Below are 9,678 nucleotides of genomic sequence, written 5' to 3' on the forward strand. Positions count from 1 at the left end.
ATTCTCTATATTGTACGTTAATGTGCTGTAGGGATATCATTTTATTTTTACTTCAATTTTTATTGTACCTCAGTTTTTTAATGTACTTCACTCCCGCCCCTTCTACTAATGAAGTTCAACCGTCCTCCACACAGCTCCAAGACCGCATATACAGTCATAGTAGCCTTACGGTCATAGTAAACAGTACGTTCCAAAAATATTTTCGCGTTTTCCAGTGACGAAAGAGCTTTCAAAATTGCATCATTTTCCATTTGCCTACGTCGCATTCTGGTTTCCCCCACCTGCTTCTATTCGCCTCTCTATAAATGCTAGTGGCTGGGCTGTCTTAGCTCTTTTCTGAGAACATTAATTTCTGTTAGGAATTGGACGTCTACGTAATATTATACCCATACAATTGTTTAAAATAACTTAAAAGGGCCTCGTTATTTACTGTAATTAACTATCACGTGATTTCCTCTCTTTCTACGACGCTGAGACGTAACCTCTTGGAAGGACAGTAGATAGCATGTCTGAGTAATTTTATCTTTTCGGATCGGGCAGAAGTGAAGATTGAATTTATAGTACGTAAGGTCTCTTTTATAGAGTAGGTACAAAATTATTTCAACATGGGTTACTGATACGAAGTACGAACCTGGTAATTGGAATTACGTACAATAGTCTATAGTGCGATAATATGCACATTAGAACTGAAGCCTGTATCGAAATGAACGGCCACCATTTTAAAAAATGTGTTTAAATATCCATATTATGGTTGTTTTTCAATTTAACTTCATTCTCTATGGTGTATTTTTTTATTGGGTTATTTTACGACGCCGTATCAACATCTAGGTTATTTAGAATCTGAATGAAATGAAGGTGATAATGCCGGTGAAATGAGTCCGGGGCCCAGCACCGAAAGTTACCCAGCATTTGCTCGTATTGGGTTGAGGGAAAACCCCGGAAAAAAACCTCAACTAGGTAACTTGCCCCGACCGGGATTCGAACCCGGGCCACCTGGTTTCGCGACCAGTTTAGGCTAATGTGCTATAGACAGTATAATATACACTGCATAATGAATACGTCCGCATGGAAAGCTCAGTTCGTGAGTAAAAACACTCATTGTTAATACTGTACTGTATTTTAATTAAACAAAAACCTAATGAAAATTATCAAATTCAAAAGCGTGATATTTCCTAGTTTACGTAAGTGGATGAACTACTTTTCTTCACTCCCATACCTAGTAAAGTGATTTGTTTGTATATTACGCCAGTATCATCGAACTCCAGTCGTGGAAGGGGGTAGCAATCGCGTTTCCAGTTCTTAATCGTTGATCCAAAGGTATAGCCAGGTTAATATTAGAAATGTTAGTAAAATTAAATGATGTCCCTGTATAATATTCACTGTATAATGAATACGTTCGCATGGATAACTGAGTTCGTGAGTAAAAACAATTATTGTTAATACTGTACTGTATTTTCATTAAACAAAACCTAATGAAAATTGTCAAACTCAAATTTGCAATATTTCCTAGTTTACGTAAATGGATGAACTACTTTTCTTCCCTCCTATATCTAGTAAAGTGATTTGTTTGTATTTTACGCCAGTATCGTCGAACTCCAGTAGTGGAAGGGGGTAGCAAACGGTGTTTCCGGTTCTCAACCGATATTCCAAAGGTATAGCCAGATTAATATTAAAAATGTTAGTAAAATAAAATGATCCCCCTGTACTTGTAGTTAACTGCTTTAGATAGGCCTACCTTTATGAGGCTGAAGTAAATATGTTATACAAAGAAAATATCAAGATAGGCCTATTCCTTGTATAAATTAATTTAATATTATAAAGATAAATTTCAGTAATTACAAAAATGTTTTTGATATTAGGAACTAAAACTATCAAATTATATCATAGTTCCATAAGTCCAACATATCTGAGATTTTTAACAAGATTTCAAACTGTGTACAGAGAACGCCCAATGGGTCGCTGGCCAGAGGGGTAACTGATAGTAGTGAATCCTCTATTATGTATACGATCCCGTAGAATACCAAAAGGCGTGCTCCACTATAAGCCACAAGGGGTGAGAACACTGGGTTCTCCAAACTAACGATGGCACGAAAATTCCTCTTTGAGACCGTAACAGGCCATGTGGCCTAATACTTCTTCTGGAAGATGTATTGAGGATGAAGATGATAATAATGATTATATCACATTAGGAACCATTACATGTGGGCCTACATACATAAATAGGCCTACATGCATATATATATATATATATATATATATATATATATATAAATACAGGGTGTTTCCGAGGTGGTGTCAAAAACTTTCAGGGATGATGGCGAAGGGCACATGTATCAATTTATGATAAGGAACCCTGGTCCGGAAATGACCGAGCCGAAAGTTAAAAGCAAAAATAGTTGTGTGCAAATGAAATATTTTTATTCCTCTGTACACCTTATTTATGTGTATTTATGAGTACATCTTACACATACCGCATTCATCTGACGTTGTTTACGTTGTCTACTTACAGTATTCCATTCAGTGCGCTGTCAGAGGGATGGGGACAGGAAACTACACTAAAGCAATACAGATAGCGTAATGTGTAACGGACATGGTCGGTCCTGATATGCACGTCTGTAGACAGCAGTGTATGTATACAAGTTGCAGTGTCCAGTCGATCAGTCCTAGTGAAATAAAGGAGTACACGAGAGCGGAATAAACAGACCTGATTTTCGAATACGGATGAACCTATGGGAACAGCAGACAAGCTCACAGATTGTATCGGGACAAGTACCCACGTAGGAGACATTCGGCCCATACCATCTTTCCACGACTGTTGCAAAGGTTAAGGGAAGGAGGGCATGTGGTGCCAAATTACAATTCCATTTCCACACAACTATTTTTGCTTATAACTTTCTACTCAGTCATTTCCGGACCATGGTTCCTTATCTCAAATTGATACATGTGGCCTTCGCCATCATCCCTGAAAGTTTGTAACACCACCTCGGAAACACCATGTACGCACACACACACACACACACACACACACACACATATATATATATATGCACGTACGTACATACGCAAGTACATACATAGGCCTACATAGCCTACACGAATGCATACATAACTGCATAGGCACATACATACATTTCTAGACGTCGCCTGTACGTACATACATACATACATACATACATATATACATACATACATACATACATACATACATACATACATACATACATACATACATACATACATACATACATACATACATACATACATACATACATACATACATACATACATACATACATACATACATACATACATTTCTTGATGTCACTGGTACAACAGTTTGAAGAAATTAAATAGCTGGAGACATGTTCGTGAATGTAAATTAAGGACCATAAATTATAAGCTATTCAGTCTGCGCGATTAATTATACAGAGTCTTACGTGGTGCGGCTGCATAGTAAACTTGGCTCGTAATACGCCCTTTGCCAGAGCTTGCTGTAGCTTGCTACCTGTCATGGAACACTCGAGCAACATAAAGCCGCTTGTATTTACAAGGTGGATGCGTTTCGTTTCAGAGACGCTTTGATTCGTGTCATCTGTGCCACACAGCTAAAACACACACACACACTTCTCATACATAGGCGATAAGGGCTCAAAACACTCTGCCGCGAACCCTCTATTTTGTCTTTAAGGCATACACGGAAAGCAACGCTTCCTACAGAGATACCTATCACGTTTCATTGACGATGTGGTACTTCATGGACACTTTTGAATAGATCCATGGCTTTCAAAGACTCATTTCACATCCAGGGTGTTGCGCGATCACGTGTTGTTAGTCATGTTCTTTTAGTTACTGCGTTGTGATTAATTATATGTTACGAATTTTAACCTCAGTATACATGAAAGTTCCTAACAATACCATTTTTAAAACAGAGTTGTTATGTTCAGAGTAAAACATGTGTAAATGTATCAATACAGGTACGAATAGAAATGCTAGTATGAATACAAGAAGGAGTAAGTATAGGTAGGCCTACAGTATGACTGCGCATAAGGGTGTTGGCAAAAGTAAGAGCGGAATACCGATTATAAAATAATAGAATTGTGGGTACGGGTATGAATAAAATATGAATGACAGGAAATATACGGGTATGAGTCGAAGTACGAGACGAATCTACTCTCCACTACGCCACGAATTTCTTTCAAGCCAGCAAATTCCAATACCAAAACTCTGGTAGTGGCCTGTCGTACCTTATCGATCCAATTTCTCCGTCAGGAGGAGGGAAGAACCTAGGGAGTACTGTGCCTCTTTTGCAAATCTATGAGTCGTTCCAACCGCCGTCTACCAATCTTCAGATTAACTGCGACGAACTCCAACTATGACGGACGATCGATTCGGCTTCTTACAAAGCAAATGGTGGCCTATTTTCGAAACGAAAATTATCAAGAAAGGAAAGGGTTGGTGGAATGACGGAGGGAAAATGAAAAACGTATAGAAAAATCCGGACAACCCAGTCTGTGTCCACCACAAATAACACTTTGCCATCGCCGGGATTTGAAATCCGGTCTGCGTTATCATAAGCCAGTACTCTGTGTACAGGTATACCAACAGCACCTAGGGTACAACTATAATGCACAAATGTCCTTAGAATTATTAAATACTGATACGAATAGAGTTACGGGGGTCGAATACGAGTTTGAGTACGAATAACAGAAGATATGCCTTTAGTTATGTGAAGATGTATAAGGAGTACCTATATAAAACGGGTAAATGTAGAAGTTGTAGTACAAGTACAAGTAAATATCGATTAGAAGTACGTGTAAAGTTGCGAGAAGAAGTGCAAGTACAGAAGCGAGGCAGTAAGTTACAAATCAAAGTAGTGACCTACAATTTTGAATAAGGCTCCTGAAGCTATCACTACTGCATGAGAATATTACTCAGGAGTCAAGGTGACAGATGTGCGCACAAGCGAAAGAAAGAAGCAGCAATTGTGCGATAGTGGAATTCCGCACGAGAGTACCATTGTCGAGAGCACTCCATTGAGCGTTTCATCTGGGCTATATATCTGGAAGCTAAAACGTCCTTAAATAAATGCAGCTCGTCAAGCTGTCTAAAATAAATTCGGTGCAGACGTTCTCTGAAGGATGGAATATAGAGTCGATCAACTACAGGAGATTGTCACAAAGACAAATGTGCAACAGGTTGATGACTTGATCCGAGGAGACAGGTTGAAGGAGACGGTACGCTAGCCCGGATAGTTACAGGTGATGAACCTTGAGTGCATCTTTATCAGCTCGAGACAAAGCGTGCATCGATGCCCGGATCAAGCCGCCAATGATACATTCGTGCAGAGGTGTCGCCGTCTTGCTACTGCTGCTTCTTTATTTCTCTTGTGCGTACATCAACAGTATTGCCATCTAACAGTGATATATCCAGGTCCCTCATTAAAAATGTAGGACGCTACTTCAATTTTATACTGTAACTTACTGATTCTCTTTTGCATTATAAATTACGAATAGAAATACGAATATGAATACAATATGTCAAGTACAAGCAAATTAGAAAAGAGTTAAGTAAGAATAGGAGTGAGTATATGAATATGAAGTGAGAAAAGAGTTACAAGTTCAGGTTGAATTACGACTACAATAATTCTGTGGATAAGTCATTATTTTGTGCAGCTGGAATTTTATTCCCCAGATAAATACACAAATTAAATTATACAAGTGAGTGTGCAAAAATCAAAAGAATACTAACAGTTGATGTGTTTTATTTGTGTAGAAATTTATTTGCAATAATGGTTCCAAGTTTAAATTTCATTTATCTACAAACTCCTTTTTATGACTTATCTTCCTTTACCCAAATAACACAGAATTGTAAATATGGTGTATGAAGAAGTGAACTGCAAGATAAACTCACATGACTTAGAAAACTGATTTGGGTCCATTATGCCAACTCTAAATTTTTACATGAGTGAGAAATTCCTGGTTAATTTTGCGTAGTAATCTTTAATTCATAAACAGAATTATTTTACGTGCCGTAAATCTACGACACTTGGTCCGCAATTTTGTTTTCTTCCGAAGAATACTATACCTACGCTTTCTGTCGTCCTTGAAAGTCCATCGCATTCGAGAGAGTTTGAACCCGAGAACCCTTAGACCAGGCATGTCAATTGATGCCCACAGGAGCAAGCGTGCGCTTTAGAGCTCAGGAGAGCCTGAGCGCTTTACAGCGGAAAGGAAAGAGACAGAAGAAAGAGGTGGTATATGCCGCTTGGTCGAGCTATATTCAGGGATGGCCAGCACTGATTCAATAGATAAAGGGAAGAGAACTTATTAAAACTGTATCCATGTCAATTTTTAGATTTGCCTGAGAAGTAAAAGTGCATTATAAGAATGTAAGTATTAATTTTAATACTCATTTTTCACAAGTTTGATTTTTTTATTCAAAAGAAATATTTTCTCAACTTTTCGTATAGAAAAATGAAATTTTCAGGTATAAGCCTATTTTTTTTAGTAGCCTAACAGAATGTTTTCGTAAATCTAATTTACCGTACATACATATTACTGAAAATAGTGTATTGAAAATTTTGAAAATATTCGTATGAAATTGTTTGTAAGGAAATGAATTGACAAAGCAACTACTGTTACATCATATGCAAAAGATACGTGCCCATTTGTTGATAAATGTCAGCTCTATAGCTTCAGCAGATTTCGAGAAAATAATTTAATATTCTGATGATAGGAAGTTGCTCACAAGTATCACCTTAAAATCATAATGCGGTAAGAGTTTTGTAATGTAATATTAGTTACACTTAAAACAGATACAGTACCTAGGTAACTTTGCTTTGTATTGTAATATTGTTTTGATTAGTTTATTGATTACTTTTGTAGGGCTAAAGATACCATCAATATAAATTCCAACTTATCATGTCATACTCAATCTCTTTCTTTTGAATATCACTTTCTTTATGAATGATGTGTTTCATCCACTTAATACAGTATAATATTATACTACTATGGAATTTAAGTGAATATTCATTCTTAACTCTCTATTATGTTATTAAGATTTAAAACACAAGTGCAATATTAAGAAATCAGTGTTAGTACTTTTGTTTTACAGGTAATATAGATAATATTAAACAGAAAGAAGCCATATAAAAATAACGACATAAAATTTCACGTTCCGTTTGAAGTTTGTGCACCACTGTTTTCTTAATCCAACAGATTGCTTATTCATATACACAATCCTTCCTCTTTCCATACTTAGCGCTTGCTGCCCGCTTATTACATCAAGGTCAGAAAAATGCTCTTGCTTTGATATCACTGGCTTAGACGCAGAGGACAACTACAAGTATTAGTAGAAGTACGAGTGCGACGGACTATAATTAGACCTGGGCCGGGATCGAACCCGCAATCTCGGGCACAGAAGGGCAGTGCTATATCGCCTGGGCCACTCAGGGCGACCGTTTCATCTGTTAACTGCTCTAATTCATCACATAGGTTTTGGTTTTGCCATGTATATACTTTGTGCAGATTGAACGCTTCATTTTTAATAAGCCAAATATCTGCTTAAATATAATATATTATTGAATTATTAACACCATCACCCTCTTTTTCATTACCTCCTCTTCTCATTTTTGTACATTGTGAGTTGTCCTTTCGTCTTTTATGGAAATAAATCAAAATCCGAAGTTGTCCTTTCGTCTTTTCGCTTTATTGCCACTTGTTTTGATTGAGGGGTTATTTTCAATAAATATCCTCTTGAAATAATATGACAAAAGCTGCATTTTAATTTCTGTATTTCAAATTTATGGTAGGTCTTCAACTACTAATATAACTTAGGTGGTGCGAAACTTTTTTTGATGTTTGTATATATAGTATTATGTAACTAGAGCTGCCCAAAGACGAACATTTGCATTTTTGGGTACAAACTGAATATATTTTTAAACGTGTATATGTATTTTGTAATTTCAGTACATTCAATCCGAAAATTCTTAAATTTGCAGCGAAAATTGTATTACGATTTTCAGCAACACATGCGTAGGCCTTTAGGTAGGTGAGCCATACATATAATTGATGAACTTAACGAAGCCAAGAATAGGGATCAAGATGTTAGATGAAGGTAAGCACGCTATGCTTAGATTTGCTTCTTCAAATAACATTTTAGGAAACGTAAAGTCTGATGTGAGACGGAAATCGAAAAAATGATTCTGGAGAAATTACATCTCAAAGGTTTATTTTCGCTTAACAGTATTGTTATTATAAAGTAATGAGATTATAGTTCGGTAGTTTGAGAATTTTTATACATCAACGCAGTTTTCTTTCCGAATTATTAATTTGGTATTGTAAATTACAAGAAACTTTTGGTTGGTTGCTCAATATTACATACACATCTTCTATTGTGAGATATAATTTTATAAAATTATTTAATCAATCAAAGGTAAAGTTAACTATAAAGAATTATTGTAATTGGACGTAATTCAAAGTTAATTTTGTTTGCCCTTGTCTTTTAGTCACTTCTACCTATACCTAGGAGGGGAGGATACCCAAAGAGCTTATCATTGAATAAACAAATGATGGCTAAGGGGTGGGAGATCATGCCTTACCCCTCCGGCCTGCTTGTGTGACTCGCGAGTCACGAAATGCCGACCACTACTGTACAGGAATATACACTGCAGCTAGGTAGTATACGAAGTAATCGAAGGAAGTTCACGCGCTGTTTCTCATACATCCCTGCAGTACACTTACTGACACAATTCTGAGATTTGAGAAATGTTTCATCCCCCTTAAGAAATATTTTACAAAATCCAGCAGTTCACTGTTACCATCAAATCATTATCGCTTTCCACTTTCCTTCGTTTGAAGTACAGTTCGATGTTCACAAATATAAAATAGTCTAATGAAACCAAATGTGGTAAATGGTATGGATAACACAAAAGTTCAAACTCACCATCTCTCAATAATTGAGTTGCAAACGCTCAATTGAATAGTGACTACTTTGCTCAAGTTTCTTTGCCTTTCAGCTTCAGTTCTCTTCCCAGTTACCTTACGTGGTTAGAATAATATTCGGCGTTGATTTTTACATAATATTCCTGGATAATTACATTCACATCACAAGAAACTGAAGCTATAAAATTCTTCGCTAATTTCTGCGCGCAAAACATTAAGCGAGTTGAAAAGAGGAATAAGCATATTGTCGTGATTCATATTTTGGCGTCGAACTTTTGAACCAATTTTTAGTTAACTGCAATACATGTTTTCAAAAACTTTGTTTCATGTCTCTGAAAAAATTGGAGAATCTCAAAGTAACACTTTCCTCTTTCTCGCGTCTAATTAGAATTCAATGTAACTACAGGTCAGTGATTGGTAACATTTAACACAAGTTAAGTGACTATATGCCCAAGATTGTCAAAAGTAGGAGACTGTCCGTCTAGGGACTTTTGTGTCTCTTGTGTATCACATTAATTATATGCAGATACAGTTTTCTTACACAATTTGTTCACAACTGTGAGCAATGTGTTCAGGAATATTTAACATGCAGCCTATACAAGAGGGTATTATTTTAAAGAAAAAGCTCCAAGAAAACTGAATATGAGGAATATCAGACACATATGCATCGTCATACTATTAGATGGCAATGTTCCTGCAGTAACATGACCTTCGAAACTATTTTAAAGAAAATATT

This window comes from Periplaneta americana, chromosome 4, assembly GCF_040183065.1.
Source record: "Periplaneta americana isolate PAMFEO1 chromosome 4, P.americana_PAMFEO1_priV1, whole genome shotgun sequence".
NCBI lineage: Eukaryota > Metazoa > Arthropoda > Insecta > Blattodea > Blattidae > Periplaneta > Periplaneta americana.